The 12,797-nt window shown below is 43.9% G+C and overlaps 2 non-coding genes and 1 pseudogene across 2 annotated transcripts; 1 reads left to right on the top strand and 2 right to left on the bottom strand.

The window, feature by feature from the left end:
- The first annotated feature begins 8,973 nt into the window (after positions 1–8,973).
- TRNAK-UUU (transfer RNA lysine (anticodon UUU)) lies at positions 8,974–9,046 on the top strand. The gene has a single exon. It is a non-coding gene; the product is annotated as a tRNA-Lys (tRNA).
- A 283-nt stretch (positions 9,047–9,329) lies between these two features.
- TRNAK-UUU (transfer RNA lysine (anticodon UUU)) lies at positions 9,330–9,402 on the bottom strand. Its single transcript has one exon. It is a non-coding gene; the product is annotated as a tRNA-Lys (tRNA).
- Positions 9,403–11,809: 2,407 nt separating this feature from the next.
- LOC114222001 (large ribosomal subunit protein uL1 pseudogene) lies at positions 11,810–12,466 on the bottom strand (annotated as a pseudogene).
- Between the last annotated feature and the right edge of the window lie 331 nt (positions 12,467–12,797).

Raw genomic sequence — 12,797 nt, 5'->3', positions numbered from 1 at the left:
CTCCCTCCCGCCGCCCGCCTCCCTCCTCCCTCCCTCCCTCCCTCCCTCCGCCGCCACTCGCTCCCTCCCTCCCTCCCTCCCCGCGGGCCCGCGGGGGAGAGCGGCGCGCGGGCGTCGGATTGTGCTCGGGGACTGCAGCCGGCGCTGCCGCTTCCCCCTTGAGTGAGGTTTTCTGCAGATGGTCGTTACTTTTCCCTGCGGGGACCCCTTTGCTCCGTGTCAGATTAATGCCAGGTCTGTCTGCTGAAAAGGAACCACTGAGGGTTTGAGGACTTCCCCCCTGCGTTACTAGGATTGCGGCGCCTGCAAAAGCCCCTACCTTGAGGGCGGAGGTGGGGGTAGGGGGGAAGCTGGCTCGGGGCTGAGCAATCAGCCGTGTTGGTGTTTCTGTCCGCCCGAGTGCCCCGTCCGACTGAACCCCAGAGAATAGCAATCCTGAGGGGGAGGGGTGGGAGAGGGTCCTCCAACCCAACTATGGTAGGGAAAAAACCCACTTCGTTCATTCAGTTGGTTATGTTTAAGATTTTGATTCCAAGTGCTTTCTTTGAGCAGTGGTCTCTAGAAGAATTTTCCTAAAGACTCCACCCCCCCCAAAAAAGAACAACCAAGAATTGGCCAGCTCCTCATTTGCATTTGCTTTGCATAGTAACTAAGATCTCTGATCTCAAAGTACAATTTCCTCAAAACTTGAATTTATTCTCCCCCGGGGCCCTCCTTCCTTTCTGGCCGGTCTGTGAGGATCAACACCTGCTTCCCAGCCTCATTCCCCTGCAGTTCCCCTTCAGGTATGGGGGTCTCCAGGCTCCCAGCCTCCTCCAGAAGCCTGGGACTCCCCAGCCAGGGTTCCCATGGAAACGTCTGCCAACCTACCCCTTTCCTGGTCTCAAGGAAATATTTGTTAAAATGCTACTATTTCAGTCTGTTTAGGGTTTACTAGAGTTAAAAAAAAAAAGTCAGAAAGGCCTTTTAATAAGATATGGGGCCGCTAAAATTCCCTTATTAATACAAAGCTGTGAGAAAAGCCAACACAATTCCTAGATTCATAAAATTATAGAATTTGAAGAGACTCCAAAGCTCAGTAAGAGGATATTTATTAGGAAGAGAATTTGACTAACCAGAAGAAGTCCTACAGGGGGAGAAAGCAATATAAAAAGCGAGTTCCCAGGCGCCTGGGTGGCTCAGATGGTTGGGCATCTGCCTTCGGCTCAGGTCGTGATCCCAGGGTCCTGGGATCGAGTCCCACATGGGGCTCCCTGCTCCTTGGGAGCCTGCTTCTCCCTCTGCCTCTCTCTCTCTGTCTCTCATGAGTAAATAAATAAAAATCTTAAAAAAAAAAAAAAAGCGAGTTCCCGGTTCAGAAGGATTTCTTGGGATATTGTTTTGTTCTCATATAAGATGAAATCTGAGCGAATGCGAAGGACCCCGAATTGCAGGCAACCCTGAGTGAGACCATAGGGAGGAGAGGGGAGACCCAAGCCTGTGTTTCTTCTCTCTACCCTCTGCCATGTGACCTTGGGTAGTCCACCCTCTGAGCATCAGTGATAATATCAGCTCCTAATCCTCAAGAGCCACAGGGGATAAAAACACGCATTCGTTCACTCATTCATTCACCACTTGTTCACAGTGCAAATATGTGTGAGCCTTACTGTGTGCCTGTCATCAGGCTAAGCTCAGAGGCCTGTGAGAACAGAGGGGCCTAGGGGTCATCAGTATGTCTCTTGCCGGAGTGAAAATTTCCCAAGTGGAGAGCTAACAGGAAATAAGCCTGGGTCACTGCGTTGAACATCTTATCAAAGGCTCTACAATGCACTTTGTAGGGAGAAAATATTGCCTCATAAGAGAAACCAGGGCATGCCAAGAAGTTTAGATTTTTGTCCTGCGGGTGACAGAGAACCCAGGGTGTAGACAAGTGGAGCTGGGAGTGATATGATCAGAAAAACCTCCTGGCATGTTACACAGGAGGATTTGGAAGATGCACTCTGTGTCTTCCCATTGTCCCTGAAGACTCAGTGTTGGCCATCTGGCTTCCTAGTAGAGGGTGGCCACTGGGAGCCCTGGCAGAAGATTGGAAGGCGGGAGGTTGAATAGGTCTGGATGTTTGCTTCTCAGGATTTCCCTCTCTTTGGAGTCCCTGTGGGCTGGCTGCCTCCCTCAGCCAAAGTTCACAGCTCCCTCTGGGTGGTTCTCTCTCCCCCTCCACCCCCAACTTTCTCAATTCAGATATCTCAATTACCTTCTCAGGCCTGGGAGTGGAAACTTGGTTTCCTGATGGCCCCAATGTGCTGCACACTATTCCATCCTGCACTCCTCACCCCCATCCACTGCCTTATATTTCTCCTTTCCATTAATTGCCAAGCTTCTAGAAAGAAGCTCCAATGCCTTCATGTGTCTCTTTTATTCCTTAAGCCACTGGAGCCTGTGGGTTTAACTGTGACTGTTCTCACACCACACAGCTTTCCTTTACCCTGCTGACCCTTTGTAAATTGTCTCTTCAAATTGGAGTGTGTCATTTGCTTCCTGCCACATTAGGAGTACAGGCCGAGAGCTCACGGAGGCCACGGCTACATTCAGAGTGCAAGATCAGAGAATCTCAAAACCCGGCCAGGGCCGTGGCCATGGGGATAAAAAGGAAAGACCAGATACAAGCAATGGTTAGGAAGTCAAATCAATAATATTTGATAATATATTGAATGTAGGCAGTGGGAGGAGGGATCTAGAATCACTGTCCATTTGATGTCTTAGGAATTAGTGGCAAGTCAAGCCATGCACCAAGTGGGGGGACGATAGTAAGACAGGGCCCAGGTGTTGGGGGAGCAAACATGAGTTTCATTTTGGACATGTTGGGTTTGAGGTAACTGTAGAATGTTTAGGTGAGGATGTCTAGAAACTAAAGTCAGAGCAGAGGTGTGGACAAGTGAGGGCAATTTTGGACTCTCCAGATCATGGATGGTCAGTGAAGCTGTGGGCATGCGTGAGATCACCCAGGTGGGCGCATGCAGAGGAAGACCCCTGCCAAAGAAGTTGAGAAGAAACAACGAGGTTGGTAGGGAAAACCCGCCACCACAGAGTATCAGAAAGGAGGGTGGAGGTGTCAGGAAAGTGACTGAACACAAGTGTGGCAGGGAAAGCCAGGAGGGCAGCCCTGGAAAGTGCCCTTTGGATTGGCAGGAGAGTCACTGGGACCAGTGGTGTGAGAACAGTCACAGTTAAACACACAGGCTCCAGTGGCTTAAGGAATAAAAGAGACATATGAAGACATTGGAGCTTCTTTCGAGAAGCCTGGCAATTAATGGAAAGGAGAAATATAAGGCAGTGGATGGGGCTGAGGAATGCAGGATGGAGGGGAGGATTTTTGTTATGGCTTTCCTTTATCAGATGGGAAGAGCTTAAATATGCTCAAATGTTGAGGGGAAAGACCAAGGAGATAGAGAGATGATTAATGAAAACCGTCCCAGAGGAAATGGGGGGAGGGGCAGGGGTTGCCTGGGATATCTTTGAGAAAGGGCAAGGAAAGGAACAAATACTTGTGTAGATTGGTAAACCTAGAGGTTAGGAGTTAACTGGTTGCTACCTGATGGTCTGTAAGCAATCTCTTGAAAGAGAAGGGGTCAAGTTGGGCTTGAGGACTTAAGGAAAGTGGATAAGGTTAAAATAGCCACCCAAAGGAATGAGAATGGTAGCTTCTTAGAGAGAGAAATGGAATTGTCAGCAGAGTCGAGGATGTGGCTGGAATCAGATATTCTGATATGTAGTGGAGGTGATATTAACATTTTCCTCATTTTCTTCTGCAGCACTGGGAAGCCCAGGTGCAGAATGTTGAATCAGGGCTGGGGGTGGGGTGTTGCAGAATAAGTACAGTTGGAAGATAAAGGGGAAAGAGGGTTCTTGACAAAAGAGGAGGAGTCCAACGAGGGACATGAAGCTGGAGAAAGCCTGTGAAGATTGAGGAAGGGAGTCAAGGGGTCTAGCAACCTCTAGTCTTGCTCCCTCCCCTCCAGTCTCTTCCCCAACACCCCAGCCAGAATGATCTTTCTAAAGCAGACATCTATTTCCCCTGCTTAATTAACATCAACTAGCACAGAAGCTCTGTGAGGGCAGGGATTCTTTAGGTTGGTTTTTTTTGTTTTGTTTTTCTTTAGTTTTTAGAATTCTGTATTCCCAGAGCCTGGAACATGCCTGGCACGTAGCATGTGCTCAATAAAATTTGTCAGATGAATGAATGGATGACTCCATATAGCTCTTGGATGAAGCTCAAACTCTTTAAGAAAGTCAACAAGGCCTCTCATGATCTGGCCCTTGCTTTTCACTCTAGCCTCAGAGGACAGAGACTTTGTCTTGTTCAATCTTGTATCCTCAAAACAGCACCTACCATATAGAGGGCATTTAATAAATGTGGGTTGAATGAATAACTCCCTCCCTCATTCCAATGCAAACTCCATGTTGTTTCTGGAATACATACGATTCCTACCTAGGGGTCATTCTACAAGCTCTTCCTACTGCTTGGAAAGGGCCTCCTACCCGCCCCCCCAAACCCCACCTCTGTTGCCCTTCCTTTTATGTGGCTGTCTTTCTACATGGTAGGCAGAATAATGCCCCCCCCCAGGAGGAAATGTCTGCTTCCCAATCCCTGGAACGTGTAAATATGTTATCTTACCTGGCAAGAGGATTGTGCAGATGGGATTTAGTTAAAGACTGTGAGATGGGGAGATTAGCCTGGGTAAATTACCCAGGTGAGCGCAATCTAATCACACTGATCCCTAAAAGCAGAACATGTTCCCCAGCTGAAGTCAGAGGGCGACGTGGTAATGGAAGAATGTTAAGAGGGATGCAACACTGCAGGCTTTTAAGTTGGAGGGTTGAGGTCCTGAGCCAAGGAATGTGAACAGCTTCTAGAAACTGGAAAAGGCAAGGAAACAGATTCTCCCCCAGAGCCTTCAGAAAGGACCACGGCACTGTTGACACACTGATTCCAGCCCAGTGGGACCCATGTTAGGCTTCTGATTACAGAACCCTAAAATAATAAACTTTTAATCCACCAAATGTGTGGTAATTTGTTACAGCAGCAATAGCAGACTAATACACCCTACAATTAGCTTTCCAGGAAGCTTCCCTAGAGTGCTTCTAAATACACCTGAGAGATGAGGATTGTTAACATTAATCACAGAGTGTCGAAATTACTTGTTTGATTTTTTTCTGGATTGGGGGAAGGGACAGAAGAGGAGGGTAATTAGACTATAAGCTCCTTAAAGACAAGGCAATCTGTGTTGCGTTTACCTTTGAATTTCTAGAACTAATTCGTTGCCTGATCCAAAGCTGGTGTTCAGTAAATATTGATGAATGAGTGAATGAATGAGGACCTGGTGGCTTAGGTCACCTAAGGTGGTTGTAACATGGAGTATTAAGACTCCAGACCAGTATTTGTCCCCTTTTTTTTATTTTTTGGAAGTAAGCTTTCAAGGAGGGGCACCTAAATTCAGAATCCAGGCTGTATGTAGAAACTGGTGGTCACCACCAGCAGGTGGTTGAAATGAATGAGAGGAGAGGGTGAGTAAATCTGTGCTGTGTTCTCTCAGGGCTCTGCTCTGGGCTCGGGTTTATCTGTAAAACAACTTTAAACTAAAATTGCAAAAAACTAAAATTGCAAAAGGCAATGTTTGCACCATTTTCATTTAAAAATCCTTCAGTAGACTTTCCTCAAAAAGATCCAAATATTTTTGAAAGGTGAATAGATGTTGGAGATGGGGTAGGGGAGCTCTGTAAATATTTGGGGGTCAGATTGACTTCTTCAATCTCATTGAATCCCACTGGCCTTGACAACAGTCCTGCTTCTCTCATACACCTTTTCAATGACCGAGGACATTTGAGGGCTGCCTGGTTCAGGGAATATTTATCCCAGTGTCTGAGCTCTTGATGCTGTCCAAGATTGTTGGGCTGCTAGTTTCCCTGTATTCTCAGAGAAGAGAGGGGTGGGAGCACCCACCAGAAACCCAGGCTGCTCTGGGTTTGGAGTTATTAGGGCCAAAACACCAGAGGAGCTTTCTCCAAACGACTTCTCTGTAACATGCATCTCCCTGGTGCCTTGTAATGGTCTCAACTCTAAAGACTCTATACAGTGATCCTGGAAGACTGGGTCCTTGCGTAGGCAGCTATACTTGGCATTGGTTTGGGAAGCCCTGGGAAAGCCTCCCCAATTTAAACCTTTCCTGCTGGCTTAAATTAAATTCCACCATTAGAGATGTGCTTATCTGGCTCTTCAATACAATTGTACAACTCACAACTATCCATGTGCTTTCCCTGCCATGCACCACCGTGGGACTCTCAGGATGAGGAAGACGAGACCTCACCACACACGTAGGTGCCCCCAAGTCCCTGTGAAAACAGTTTCCATTCCAAGGTGTAACTGCTTAAGTTAAGCTAAGGCTTGCCAGCTTTAAGAGGAGGACTGTGTCAGGGTCCAGGTAACAAATGGTGTCACCAAGAGGGCAAGAAGGTGGGAGAACAGCAAGACCTCTCTCGCTCCACAACTTTTCCCAGCTCTGATACACAGTCGATGGTGATTTTCAAAGACAGATGAGTCTGGTGAATGGGGGATGGGCGGGGTGGGGGAGGGCGGGTAAAAAGTGTCCCTTTACAAATCGGGGGAACACCTGAGGCTAATAGAACACCATATTATTTAGCTATACTAAATTAAAATAAAAACTTAATTTAAAAGGGGTAAAATTAGTGGAGGAAATGATGCTTAAGAGATGTGGGGCGGGGTCCCCAACATAGAATCTGTAAGTTTAGACTGCCCTCTAGCAGGAGAATTAAGTTAGACAGTCTATGGGAAGTGAGAAGCTCGAAGAAGCACTCCAGGGTTACAGCGCTAAATATGGTACAAGAGAGCACTCCTGCCGGTCTGTGTAATGCAACGTGGGGCAAAGACGATTCAGTTCCTGCTACCTCAGGTGGGACATTGCAGTGTTAACAAGCCAGACCTTCGACTCAGCTTTCAAACTTTGCCATTGCCTGTATGATATAATTTTTCTCCTTGGCCTGAAAGAAAGCTGGTCAGCTTTCTCCAATCTGACACCTCTCTCTACCTTCCCCTGTTCAGCCACACTAACCTGTTCACCAACCTTCAAACCCAATGTACACTCCCTACTTACCTTTCGGGCTTACTGTTTTCCTTCCCACTGTGCCTAGTTTACTGCTGTGGAAATAGTAGGTACTCAATAAGCAAGTTGATGGGTCAATCTCATTCAGTCTGTTCAACTTTAAACAGCAGGTTTATTATCCCGAAGGAAAGGGAATACCATGTAACAAAGACCCTGGGCAAGGGAAAAAAAAACCTTCAAGGCCCCTCTGTTCTTTCCCTTTTAGGGAGCCTGGACAGATACCATTTCCCTTCCTTAAAAAAAAAGGTTAGGTATAATGCATTTCATAAAAACAGAGCAAGAAGTTTTCCTTATTTAACACAGTATGTGCCCAAGACATGTCTGAATAAATAAATGACAAATGTCTGGTGGCTGATTACAATCTACTCTGTATACCTCTGACAGTAACTTGTTTAAATTCAACTCTCACCATGTGTTTTTCTTGCTGAAAACTCGAGGGTCCCCATCCTCATTTAATAACCATGGCCTTTTCTCATCTCCTGCCATGCTGTACTTGATTCTTATTACTGCATTCATTACTTTGTTAAAGTGGTTGGCTTAAGTGTCCACCTTCTTTCCTAGGCTGTAAGCAGGATCCATGTCCTATTTAAGCCATCGTAGATGATCAATAAATGTTTGCTCAGGACCTAAGCCATCATAGCACAGGACCTAAGCCACCAGGACCTAAGCACAGGACCTAAGCCATCATAGTAAAGGACCTAAGCCATCAGGACCTAAGCACAGGACCTAAGCCATCATAGATGATCAATAAATGTTTGCTCAGTTAAATCATTCCTTCCTGTTGCATTTTGAGTCTGTTACTTCTAATCTTATTCACAGTGGGAAAAGTAATAGATTTAGATTTAGAAGGTATCTTACAGGTCAACCAATCAATTCCTTCATTTTACAGATGTGGAAACCCAGGCCTGCTCAGGATCACATAATTTGTTGGTCTTTGTTCTAAAAGAATCAGACAATTGTAGGAAAGAAATCCCTCCAACTGAGGCTGAGCTGTTTTGTTGTTCATTGTGTTCAGAAGTCTCAAGTTCCCAGAAATAAAAAATGAATATCCTTATCAGTTTTTGAAATTTCATAATCCTGGGTTCCACACCCTATTCATCAGGGTTGATGAAACTGATTTTAGGAAAGACTAGGCTGATCTGGAGTCTTAATACTCCATGTTGCTCCTACTGGTGCACACTGCTTTAGGAGGGCTCATTTTGTGAGCCTGACTTGAAAACTGCAACTTGCCTGGAAGGCAGGGAAAGGCAAAACTTCGATCAAAACTTAAATTAAAAGTCTAAGCTCCTTTTCTCTTGATCTAAATTTGGTCCCACCTTCCCACTGTTACTTTTATTTTCTTCTATTAGCTCCTCTATTCATGAATCAAATGCGTCTTTCCTTCTTTTGTGCTGAGGAATGCTTATCTAACAGCGACATCATCTAGTGAATGGAAATGTATTTTTCATTAAGGGGACAAATACGGTAATCTGGCTCCATAGAGTTAACTAAAATTAAGAGGTCCTATCAGCGAAGTGATAGATAGAAGACAGAAGAATTACAATAAAAAGAGGTTGCAACTCTATGTCTGAAAGTTTAATGTTGGTTGCCTTATCTTACCACTGTTTCATTTCAGTTTTGTAGATACTGGCAATTGAGCAGACATGAAATATGAGAGAACTTGAAGAATACGGGTCTTAAGTAAATGGAAAAAAAGACAGGAAAACGAATGTTTTTCTTTATTGTGTTGAAAAAAAGCACTTTAAATGTATTTTGCCAGAGAAGTAACTTATTAGAATTATATCAAGTAAACAGAAGAGCAATTTTCCTCAAGAGCGCCCGGATAGCTCAGTCGGTAGAGCATCAGACTTTTAATCTGAGGGTCCAGGGTTCAAGTCCCTGTTCGGGCGTTTGTGGCTTTTGCCCCTTACTTACATTACCAAATATAATAAGTGTAAGAAATTCTTGTGATAAAACGTACTTCCACTTCAAACTGAATTCAGTTTTTCATTGCTTTTAGAATATGCAAGGTAAATGTGTTCTCAGGGAAGAAAAAAACCGACTATGCAAAATCACTTAATTTCTTGGCGAATATGGAGGTTTTCACACAGTGGTCTCCCATGGAGACGAAATTTGTGTTTCTCAGCTTGTTAATAGTTAAAGAAAAAAGTAAATGAGAAAGTTAAAGCAAAGCGCCCGAACAGGGACTTGAACCCTGGACCCTCAGATTAAAAGTCTGATGCTCTACCGACTGAGCTATCCGGGCTCTCATGAGAAAAGGCTTCTACTTACAATGCCTTACATAAGAATAAAGAACCTTGTGTAATCGACTTCTTCCACCTGTATTTTGTGAAACAACTGTTTTAAACCCAAGAAAGCTCAGGATTCCTACAACAAAGAGAAACAGAAGACCTAAATCATGCATTTTTCACCAGCATTAGCAGCTACTTCAGAATTTCAAGGTATTTATATGCTCAATAACCATTATCACGTAGGCTTCTTTGATCTGTAATCTGTCTCCAGGAGTAAGGGGACGCGAGGTTTACCACTTTTGACGTGTTGTAGTGGCATCAGATCTATTTTACTATTGATAATAGGGTGGATATCAGTTCTAAAGCCGACCTGACAACAGAAAAGAAAAAAAAAAGGGAGAGAGAGAAAGAGACTAAGAGAGAATATAAATACACTGCTCGGAAGCTGCTGGGTTGAACTGCGTAGTTTGGAGTGGAAGAAAGGATCCTGCAGAGGGATAGTGTGATTGTCCTGTACGTCCCTTGAAGACGTCCAAGTTATTTTTAAGTGACGCAAGCCCTGGAGGAAGTCCCCAGCCATGACCCTGGGGGGGGGGGGGGGGGCGGGGCGGGGCAGAAGCCCAGCAAGCCAGAGAGACAGGAAAGCTGAACGTGCCAGTGGAGAGATTTCATTGACCATAGCCCTGGAGGCTCTTCTCTTCCACAGCCATCAGCAGTCTGAGCATGGCCTTCTGCTACAGGGCTGCCTTGAGAATTACCCACCATGGGGCTGAGGGTGGGACAGTGAAGAATCTCTGTTGCTTTCCCTTCATTCCATCTACTTAATTCCGGCGCTTTAGGAGTGATTGCTCTGGCCCAGAAATTTCACTTGTAGGAATTTGTCCTAGAGAAATAATCAGGGATGTATAAAAAAACTTGATTACGGGAAAGATCGTCATGGTATTTTAATTGAAAAATATTGCAAATGACATATTGGCTATACAAATTATTGTACAGCCTTAATACATGGAATATTATATAGCTATTAATAATCATGTTAATAGAAGAATACAACTCGGGAAAAATTGCAAAATATTGTTCAGTTAGGAAATATTTCAAAGCAATTTTTTAAAAAGGTGCATATGTGTCCAATGAAAAACTGAAAGGATAAATGTTTCTACATACAGCCTGGATTCTGAATTTAGGTGCCCCTCCTTGAAAGCTTACTTCCAAAAAATAAAAACCAAACCTTACTTCCACTATGTGTTCTTGAGCAAGCTACATCTCTGTGTCTCAGGACAATAGAGTAATTGTGAGAATTCCTAAGATAGTTTATATAAATTGTTTAGAATGCTGTCTGACAAGAAATAAGCAATCGTGAAGTCACATAAAGACAATGGCAAAGAGGTAACAAGAACAGACTACAGATTCTGCTCTTTCTAGCATTCTAACACTATCTACACTTCAACACTTAACATATGTTAACAATTATTTTCTTATCCAGGTATAATTGACATATAACATTCATTTCAGGTGCACAACATAACAATTCCATATTTGTATACATTGCAAAATGATCACCACAATAAGTCTAGTGAAGTTGTCACCGCACACAGTTAACAAGTTTTCTTTCCTATGATGAGAACTTTCAAGATCTACTCTCTTAGCAACTTTCAAATATGCACTACAGTATTATTAACTGCAGCAACCATGCTGTGTATAAGGGCTTAAACATATTTGACTGGACTGGGAGGAGATGTAGAGAATTTTGAAAGCTGACAATATTGAGTTATCTCCAGACAAAAAGAATCACCTTATCCCCTAAGTAATGGGGAATTATTAAAAGTTTGGCTCATTTATGTTCCAATTTCCCCTCAAAGGAGCACACATTAGATTTGTTTCATTCGTGCTACAATAAAAACGCAAGGACTACCACATCAAATATTCTCATCAGAATCACATTGCCAGAATTAATCATCTGCCCGGAGCTAATGGTAAAATGGTTTCTAAAATTGGCTGTGTGCAGACAGGGTGCTTAGTCATTAAGTTAGGACTATCAGACTGCCTTTCCTTTGCTCAAAACTCTCTGATTCTCTCCTACTACTTTAATGAGTGACACATGGAACTTTTTATGACACCATTCAAAATCCTCCACAATCTGGTCCTGGCCTACTTTGCTGGCATTCCATACCAGTCCCAATATAATATAATGCAAACCACAATTGTTATTTAAAAATTTCTAGTAGCCACATTAAGAAAAGTAAAAAGAAACAGATGAAATTAATTTTAATTATATATTTTATTCAACCCAATATATCCAAAATATCATTTTGATATGTAATTAATATAAAACATTATTGGGATACTTTACAGGTGTTTTTTCCTAAGTCTTTTTTTTTTTTTTTTTTAATGGTAGCACACTAGGGTTTATTAAACTGTGCCTTAGTACAGGCACTGGGGCTTGCCCATGGTTCTCTTGATGTATAAAGCCTGGATGTCCTGCCAAATCTTCTTGAGCAATGATGCCAGGAAATTGACAACTAAGTGGATGTTGTACAGAAGCTCATCATCTGTCATCTTCATGTGGCCAACTGTCACCGTCAGACACAACACCTTCTTCATCTGGAATTTGATTGTGGAATTCACTTCATCCACTTTGGCCACCATGTTCTCACTGTGGGTCAGCAAGGAAGGGAACTTGCCAGCCTTATTCAGTCATGGGCCCAGGATTCATGGAATCTGCTTGATCAGAGATTCTGAAGCCAAAAAGGCATCATACTTCTTGCCCAGCTTCTTGACTAATTTTTTATTCTTGTTGAGCTTTTTCAGCGCCTCAATGTCCATGAGGGGAATATCCACAGCCTTGGACTCATCACAGTGCTGTTGGTCCCTCAAAACACATACGGAAAACTTGGGGCGAGGAGTGGACGTAAGCCTGACGGTGCCCAAGAAGCATTTGTCCTTGTAAGGGTCATTGTTCCTCAGGCTGATCTGCAGCTCCACCATCTCTGAAAACTTCCGGCACTTGTGCTGGTTCCCGTGCAGGACTTACCACCACACTGCCTCATACAGGGTCTCGCAGGAGACTCTGCTGCTCATGGTTCCTTGCACCGCGGTAACCAGAAAAAAGCCCTACTAAGTCTTTGAAATCTGAGGTGTATTTTACACTTAGAGCACATCTCAATTTGGACTAGCCACATTTCAAGCCACAAGTGGCTGGTGGATATTATATTGGACAGTGGGATTCGATACCGTGCCAATCTTTTACTCAGTCACCAACACTTTGATCAAAGTAGGTTCTTTTCCGTTTTAAGACCGTCTCTTCTAAATTCCTCATCTCTTTCCTCTCCTCATTATTTGTGCCATGTTTCTTCAAATTACTTCTCCCATTTCTGCCTCTTGAAATCCTATTCATTTTTTAAGGTCCCAC

Source organism: Eumetopias jubatus, unplaced genomic scaffold, assembly GCF_037043125.1.
Source record: "Eumetopias jubatus isolate StellerSeaLion01/CBP00866 unplaced genomic scaffold, mEumJub1_p1.0 scaffold_12, whole genome shotgun sequence".
NCBI classification, from domain to species: domain Eukaryota; kingdom Metazoa; phylum Chordata; class Mammalia; order Carnivora; family Otariidae; genus Eumetopias; species Eumetopias jubatus.
This window is presented reverse-complemented; position numbering and strand designations above follow the sequence as displayed.